Here is a 7,428-nt window from a genome sequence, read left to right as displayed (position 1 = left end):
GGGGAGGTGAACGTGGATGGGCCTCGGGATGGGCTGGTTTTCCTGCCTGTGCTCCTGTGGCCTGGGGAGCTGCTCTGTGGGTCCCCCTCACACAGGAGGGCAGGCCGGATGCTGTGCCGCAGGTGGTGGGGCTTGGCAGACGCAGAGGGGTCAGCCCAGAGCTGGGCGGGGCACATCCGCATGGCAGCAGGCAGCGGACCCGGTTCTGCACCGTCTCATTCCCATTTGACAGAAACCAGGGTCCTCTGGGTGCCGGGCGTTCTTGGTGGAGCTGAGTGGTGCCTGAGAACAGGGTGGCTGCCATTTCTTCTCATTCCCCAGGAGCCACAGATGGGGGCTGCACGCCGCTCCTGATTTGCCTGCAGGGAATATGGGGGCGTCTGTGGCCCCACCAGGCTTTGCTCTGAAGCTAGCTGGGAAGCCGGGCTCCTGGCTGTGGGCAGCGTCTTACCCCCAGGGCTAGAGGCCCCACCTGTCGAGATGCTTGGGGGTTGGGGGAGGCAGATTTTGGGTCCCCTGGCCCCTCTATCTGGGACGGTCAGGGGCCTGTGTTCTCTTCTCCCCAGGTAGAGGGGCCTTCGTCTTTCCACGTGGGGCATTCTACCCACGCGCCCCCTGGGCCTGGTCATGGGCCTCCGTCTCACTGTTCTTGGAGTCTGGGGTTCAGGTAGGATGTGGCTGGACCTCCCTGGGGGACAGAGCCTTGGGTCAGGCCCACAGGGCTGGAGGTAGTGGGATGGGCAGGGTCTAGGGTGGTCCCAGGTCATCCCCGCTGGGGCTACAGGCCATTGCCTCATTCCCGGCTTTGTCTTCTAAACAGAAAAGGGCCTTGCCTTCCACAGGGCTGGCGGCAGCTTCCCCAGCTCCAGGTGCTGGCATCGGGGGCTTGCGGGAGACACAGCAGACAAAAGGGTCCTGCAGGGGCCAGGACCGGGCGGGGGTGAGGCCCAGCCGGGGCCCTGTGGGTTGGGTGGGTGCTGCCTTAGACGTGCCCAGGGCCCCACTTGCCTCCCGGCTCACCCCTACCACATGGGGAGGAAGCCCCTGGCCCCGAAACTGCCTCTGCTGTCCCCAGAGCCGCCTCTGCTGTCCCCAGAGCCTGCTGTCAGGAACAGCCCGTCTGTGTCTGTTCACCCCTCACTGGGCGCAGGCCGGGCCTCGAACACCAAGCAGCACGGGGTCCTGGTGGCCACGCGTGGCAGAGAGAAGCAGCCCGTGTCCTTCCAGATGAGCCTCGAACACCCGCCCCCTTCACCAAGCAGCACGGGGTCCTGGGGGCCACGCGTGGCAGAGAGAAGCAGCCCGTGTCCTTCCAGATGAGCCTCAAGCACCCGCCCCCTTCACCAAGCAGCACGGGGTCCTGGCGGCCACGTGTGGCAGAGAGAAGCAGCCCGTGTCCTTCCAGGTGAGCCTCGAGCACCCGCCACCTTCATCTGCTTCCAAACACTTCAAAAAGTGCTTCGATACACACGACGTGGAATCCACCGCTGGGAGCGTTTGGGGTGCACAGCTGAGTGGTGAGCTCAGGCTGCTGCCGTGGGCCGTGTTCGCCTCCAGAACCTTCCGTCTTCCCAGTGGAAACCCTGCCCCCACAACGCCCGATGCCCTCTAGCTTCTTTCTGCCTCTGAGGGTTCGGCTGCCTGGGCCCTCATCGGGGTGGACGCGGTCAGCCACTGTCCTTTGTGTCCGGCTCGTGCCACACACAGAAGGTCCCTGGGGGTCGCCGTGCTGCGGCCGGTGTCGGGGCACCCCCTCCTCAAGCCTGAGGGATGCTCCCCAACCTCATGGCGTCCGCCCGGCTGCCTCTGCCTTGCGGCTCCCGTGGGTGACGCTGCCTTGCATGTGGGTGGACGGATGTCTCTCCGAGGGCTGCTCTCCACTCCTTTGGGGACCCGCCCGGACGTGGGCTCCTGGATCTCGCGTTCATCTTGCGTTTAGCCTTGGGGAGCGTCACGCTGTCGTCCGAGGCGTCCGCCCGCTGCTGGGTTGCGGTGCAGGAGTGTGATGAGCTCCCGCTTAGGGAAGGTCAGGCTTCCTCTGTTTTCATCTGTTTTCGTAGAGGAGACCGCAGCGTCTGCGCCCGGGACCTCGAATTGCCTCCTGCGCAGATGGCGGTTCCGCGCCCTTCCTGCTGTGGTGATTGATTAAGGAAAATTGCGGTTTTGACATGAATGTTTTTGGACCCGAGGCACCTGCTCCCCCTCACCAGGCCGGCTTCACAGGGCCCCTGTGTGTTCCGGAGTCGGCGGGAGAAGGTGGGGTCCCAGGGGCTGTGGGACCCAGGAGAGAAGGGGTCTGGCCGATGCGAGAGGGCTGAGGTGCCCTTGGGGGTGCTGAGGTACCAGGATGCAGCGTGGGAGCCGTGGCGGCTCCAGCCACGAGTGGAGAGCTGGCTCCATCAGAGAGGGGCCTGGCCGTGCCCACCCATGAAGTGGCCTCTAGGCCTCCGGGGTCCAGCCCGACAAGTGTCTTTGTTGTGGGGAGTGGGGAACACGGCACAATGCTGCTTGAGATGGTGGAGGGGCAGCCACAGTCTGGGGGGTGGGAGAGGGAGCCGCGCCCCCGGGCGTCGGCCATGACTGTGCCTAACCCAGGGGAGGCAGAGGAGGACACGCATCAGCCCGGCTGGCGCATCCGCGTCTCACACAGACTCCAGGAGGGTCCCGTGCTGTCCACAGCTCCACAGGGGACAGTGAGGAGCGCCACGCTTCAAGACCCCTGGCCCCTGCCCGGGTGCCTCCTCCCTGGGCTCACACCAGCCCGAGCCCTTTCCTCAGAGTGAACCACGCCCTAAAGAACCACAGATTCCGGGGAACTCCGAGGGTCCCCTAGCCAATGGTCCTGGAGACCCCGACTTGCCATTACTGTCAGAGCGAGGGGTTTGGGAGGCCCCCAGCTTCACATGTGCCCACCCCAGAAGGGAGGGGGAGGACGTAGAGTTTCTGGGAACCAGGGAGAGTCAGGGCTGGGGACACAGGGCCTCAGTGGACCAGAGCTGCGGCAGGGATACAGCCCCAAGCCGCCGGCAGGGAATCGCCCACCCTCCATCCTGCCGGTGACTCCCACAGGCTGGACCCAAGAAGTGGGAGACTGAGGACCCCAGCCAGTGCAGTCAGGGGGCAGCCCCCAGGCCAGGCCAGGGCAGCTGAGGGAGGGCCCTCGGTGGGAACAACAGGGCTGCCTGTCTCCCAGGATGTCCTGGTGCCACCTCTGCCTCTGCACACACACCCAGGGGGACCTGGCGGAGCTCCACAGGCCACCTCCGGCCCTCAAGGCATCTTGGCCTGGCTGTGGAGCTCCTGCGACTGCCGTCACCTGCTCCTGGCCCCGCAGCCCTGAACCGGCCGCTCATCAGCACAAGCCAGGGAAGGAGACAAACGAAGGTGTTTGCCAGGTGCTGACAGGGTGGCATTTTAACTGCAGAACTGCCGGGAGCAGGAGGTCCTCAGAGGGGGTTGAGGGTGTGGGGGAGGGACCCTGCAGCTCCCTGGGTCCTCAGGACTCCCGATGGGGCCTGGCTGTGGGAATGGGGGCGGAGACGGCACCCACTTTGGATGGGTTTGTTTTTTTCTTGTCAGTCTGTTTCAGTTCTTTGTAGATTCTGGATATTAGCCCTTTGTCAGATGGGCAGGCTGCAGAAATTTTTTCCCATTCGGTTGGTTGCTGATTCACTGTAATGACTGTTTATTTTGCTGTGCAGAAGCTGTGGAGTTTGATTAGGTCCCATTTGTCTATTTAGGCTTTTGTTGCCAATGCTTTTGGTGTTTTAGTCATGAGGGTGGGGTGGGAGTAGGGGTGGGTGGGGTGGGATGGGGGAAGGGAGGGTGGGGGGAGGGTGGGAATGGGGTGGGGTGGAGGCGGGGAGGGGTGGGGATAGGGGTGGCAGCGGGGGTGGGGGTGGCCTTGAGCTCCGGGGCCACTCATGGGCTCCTTGCTGGAGCAGAGTGGGGTCGCTGGGGCTGCAGGGCAGGGCGTGTGTCCCTGTTTGGATGCAGGAGCCTCCGAATGGCAGAGGTTTTGGGGGATTCAGGGGCCTGTGGGCACAGCTTTGTCCCCCGCAGAGACAGCCCCTTCAGGAGCCACCAGGGTGGAGCCCACGGACCCCAGTGTCTTTCCCTGGGTGGGAGACATGGCTCATCCTGTCCATGTCCTGACCCGCAGCCACCCCAGCTGCCTCACCTTGGCCGGGAGCTGCCCTCCCACCTGTGCTGTGCTGGGCACTAGCCACTGGCTTCTGGGTCAGATTCAGCTCCGGTGGCACCTGCAGGAGGTCGGAGGTCGGGAGAGGAGAGGTCGGTGTCTCCGTCCGCCAACATTGTTGGCCTGGTGTGTCCCTGCGTGGTGGCCGCTCCTCCGGCTCCTGTGGGCTGGGGGATGGAGGTCCCTGCCGCTCTGGGTCCCTCTCCGTGGGAGGAGCCTCTGCCGCACTCCCTGGCCCTCCCTGATCCTTCAGCCCTTTCTGTGAACTGGCACGGCGGATTTCTGCATCCTTGCTGGGCCCTGACGGGTGATACCGATGAACAGGACCCCGAGAGTGCTCGGGACCCCCAAGAGCGGCGGCTGCAGTTCCCGCTGTCAGCGTCTGTCTCTGGGTGACACCACTGGCCTCTGTCGTGCTGGGAGCTTCCCCAGGCTGTGCCCTCCCTCCCTGGCTCCAGGGCGATGTCCCAGGGTTCAAACGCACCCAGACACCCATTCCCTCAGGGGAAGGAAGCCCAACCCTTTATCCCTCCCCACCCAACTCAAGGGCAAGGTTGTTCTGCAGGACCCAGAGTGGTTCCGCAGAGGGGTCGGTGGGGGCGGGGGCTGGGCGAGCAGGCGGGAAGTCGGCCAGGACCTGGAGGCCTCCTCGACGCGGGGACGCTGGTTTTAAAGACACCAGCCAACACGCATCCACTTCCAAGACACACTTTCCTTTTCTTGTATGTTGGAGCAAGGGTTTTATTCTTTGGTCTAAAACATTTTCAAGGTCCTGGGAAACCTTTGTCTTCTGAGCCTGGAAGGTCACGTGATCCACATCAGGGCCAGGCGCCCTCAACCTGAGGGTTCTGTTGCCTTTAAACGCTGTTTGTTCACCCCGAGGGCTCCGTGAGGTGGGCCTCCTGCCTGGGTCGCTCCCTGAGGTCCCGGAACCCAGCAGGCTCCCTGGCCGCCTCCTGGAGCCCTGGCCTCGCCCCATCTGGCTGCTCACCTCCCACCTCCCGCCCGTCTCCTTCTCGGAGTCCAGTCGCTGGTCCTGCTGCACCCCGTGAGCCCTCACCCCGCACCTGGCCCCACCTGCCCCCCCGCAGGCTGCACTCCGAGCACCCGGCCCTGTGGCTCCTGGGCCTTCCCTGACCTCTCAGACACCCTGGTCTCTGGCCTTGACTGAAGGCTGAGATTCCTCCCGGGCGCCACTTCCTTCAGGGAGAATTCCCTCTCTTGCCCAAGGAGGAAAATGCTCCTGGGAAGGAGGGGGCCGGGGTCCCCTCATCTCCTCTGCTGCCTCTGTTCCCAGCATGCAGAACGAGTGATGGTCTTTTAAATTAATTACATGTTGTTGATTGCTGGGCGAAAGATGAAACACATCTGCCACCTCCCTGAGAGGCGGATCCGGCCGGTGCCTGCAGCATGACTTCCTCCGGCTCCTCACTGCCACCTCCTGAGAGGTGGATCCGGCCGGCGCCTGTCAGCATGAGTTCCTCCGGCTCCTCACTGCCCACCCCCTGCAGGCGGGAGAGGTGGAGACGGGGGCGTGGGTGGCAGCCTGTGAGACATAGAGGACACATCAGGCCTTCTCCAGCCCCCGAGTCCCCAGCTGCCCGGCCAGACAGGAAAACCTGCCTGTGACTTTGGTCCCCACCTGGGCAGCTGGGGATGGGACCCTCGCTGGACATCAGCTCTCCTCAGATTTCTGCCCCTCCCATAGCTGGCAGAGCCTCCCACACACCTGCCATCTCCCCGGCCACCCCCACCCACATACAAGCCCCATGAGAACACAGGTTTTCTGCCTGGGAGGGAGCGGCTGTCCCAGGGTGGAGAACAGCCACACAAGTGCCCAGTGGACACTCAGTGAATAAGGACAGATGGTGGGTGGGTAGGAGGTGAATGGGTGAATGGGTGGGTGCATGGATAGATGAATGGGTGAATGGCTGCATGTGTGGATGGGTGGGTGGATGAGTGGGTTATTGGATGGGTGGGTGGGTGGGTAACGGGTGAACAACAGGTGGGTGTGTGGCTGAACGGCTAGATGGATAAACGGAGTGGCTGAGTTTGGATGGCTGGGTGGGTGGATGGTGGTGTGGATGGGTGGGTGGGTGGGTGGCTGGGTTATTAGATGGGTGGGTTGGTGGATAGGTGAATACCTAGGTGGGCTGAGGGTTGGGTGAATGGTGGATGAGTGGATGTTTGGATGGGTGGGTGGGGACCTGTTTGGCATGGACAGCCCAGGCTCCTCGTGCAGGGGCGGCCCCTCCTCTGCCTCCAGCCTTCACCGTGGCTCCTTCATTCTCTCACTCATTCATTCATCAGGTGGCTATTGAGTGGCAGATTCTGGGTTTTAAAGAGAATGCACCCCTTCAACACTCAGGTTCTCCTTCAAGAGGCTCCTCCTGAGAAGGGATGGGTCTCCTGTGAAACTGGGGGGATTTGGGATTTTGGCAGGAGTGGAACTGGACCTTGCCGGTGGTGTGACTTCTGTGTGGGGCTCCTGGAATGCAGCTGTGGCTCTGGGGTGAAGCCCACGCAGCCAGTGGAGAGGCCCTGGAGAGAAAAAAAGGCATCAGTCCTCAGCAGAGCCAGTGCCAGCCTGTTTACAGCGGGGGACCCCAACAGAGCCAGCACCGGCCTGTTTACAGCAGGGGACCTCAAAAGAGCCAGCGCCAGCCTGTTTACAGCAGGGGACCTCAAAAGAGCCAGCGCCAGCCTGTTTACAGCAGGGGACCCCAAGAGAGCCAGCGCCAGCCTGTTTACAGCAGGGGGCCCACCCTGGGGCGGAGACAGCTAACCCTAATCGTTGGAGCCTGTGGATGTGACCTTAGGAGGAAAGGGAGTCAGCAGATGTGAAAACATTAAGAAGCTTGATGTGGACAATTGTCGTGGGTCATCTGGGTGAGCCCTAAAGTCATCCTGAGAGAGGTGGAGGGAGATCCGCCACTCAGCAGAGGCCGTGACCATGGGGCAGGGTATGGTCACAAGCCAGGGAAGGTCAAGGACGGCCAGCAGCCCCCAGAGGCCCAGGAAGGCAAAGAAGCCTCCTCCCCGTAACCCACGGGGGAGGACGGCAGCCCCCCAGAACTGTGAGGGAACATCTGGCTGTCGTTTTGAGCCATCGAAGTGCTGACGATGTGATGTCACAGCAGCAACAGACCCAGTGACAGGAGGGAGCTGGCCAGGGTTTTGTTATTCAGCAATAATTGCCCTGAGGGTGACTCAGCACTCATGGTCCC

Source organism: Cebus imitator, unplaced genomic scaffold (assembly GCF_001604975.1).
Source record: "Cebus imitator isolate Cc_AM_T3 unplaced genomic scaffold, Cebus_imitator-1.0 Scaffold497, whole genome shotgun sequence".
NCBI classification, from domain to species: domain Eukaryota; kingdom Metazoa; phylum Chordata; class Mammalia; order Primates; family Cebidae; genus Cebus; species Cebus imitator.
This window is presented reverse-complemented; position numbering follows the sequence as displayed.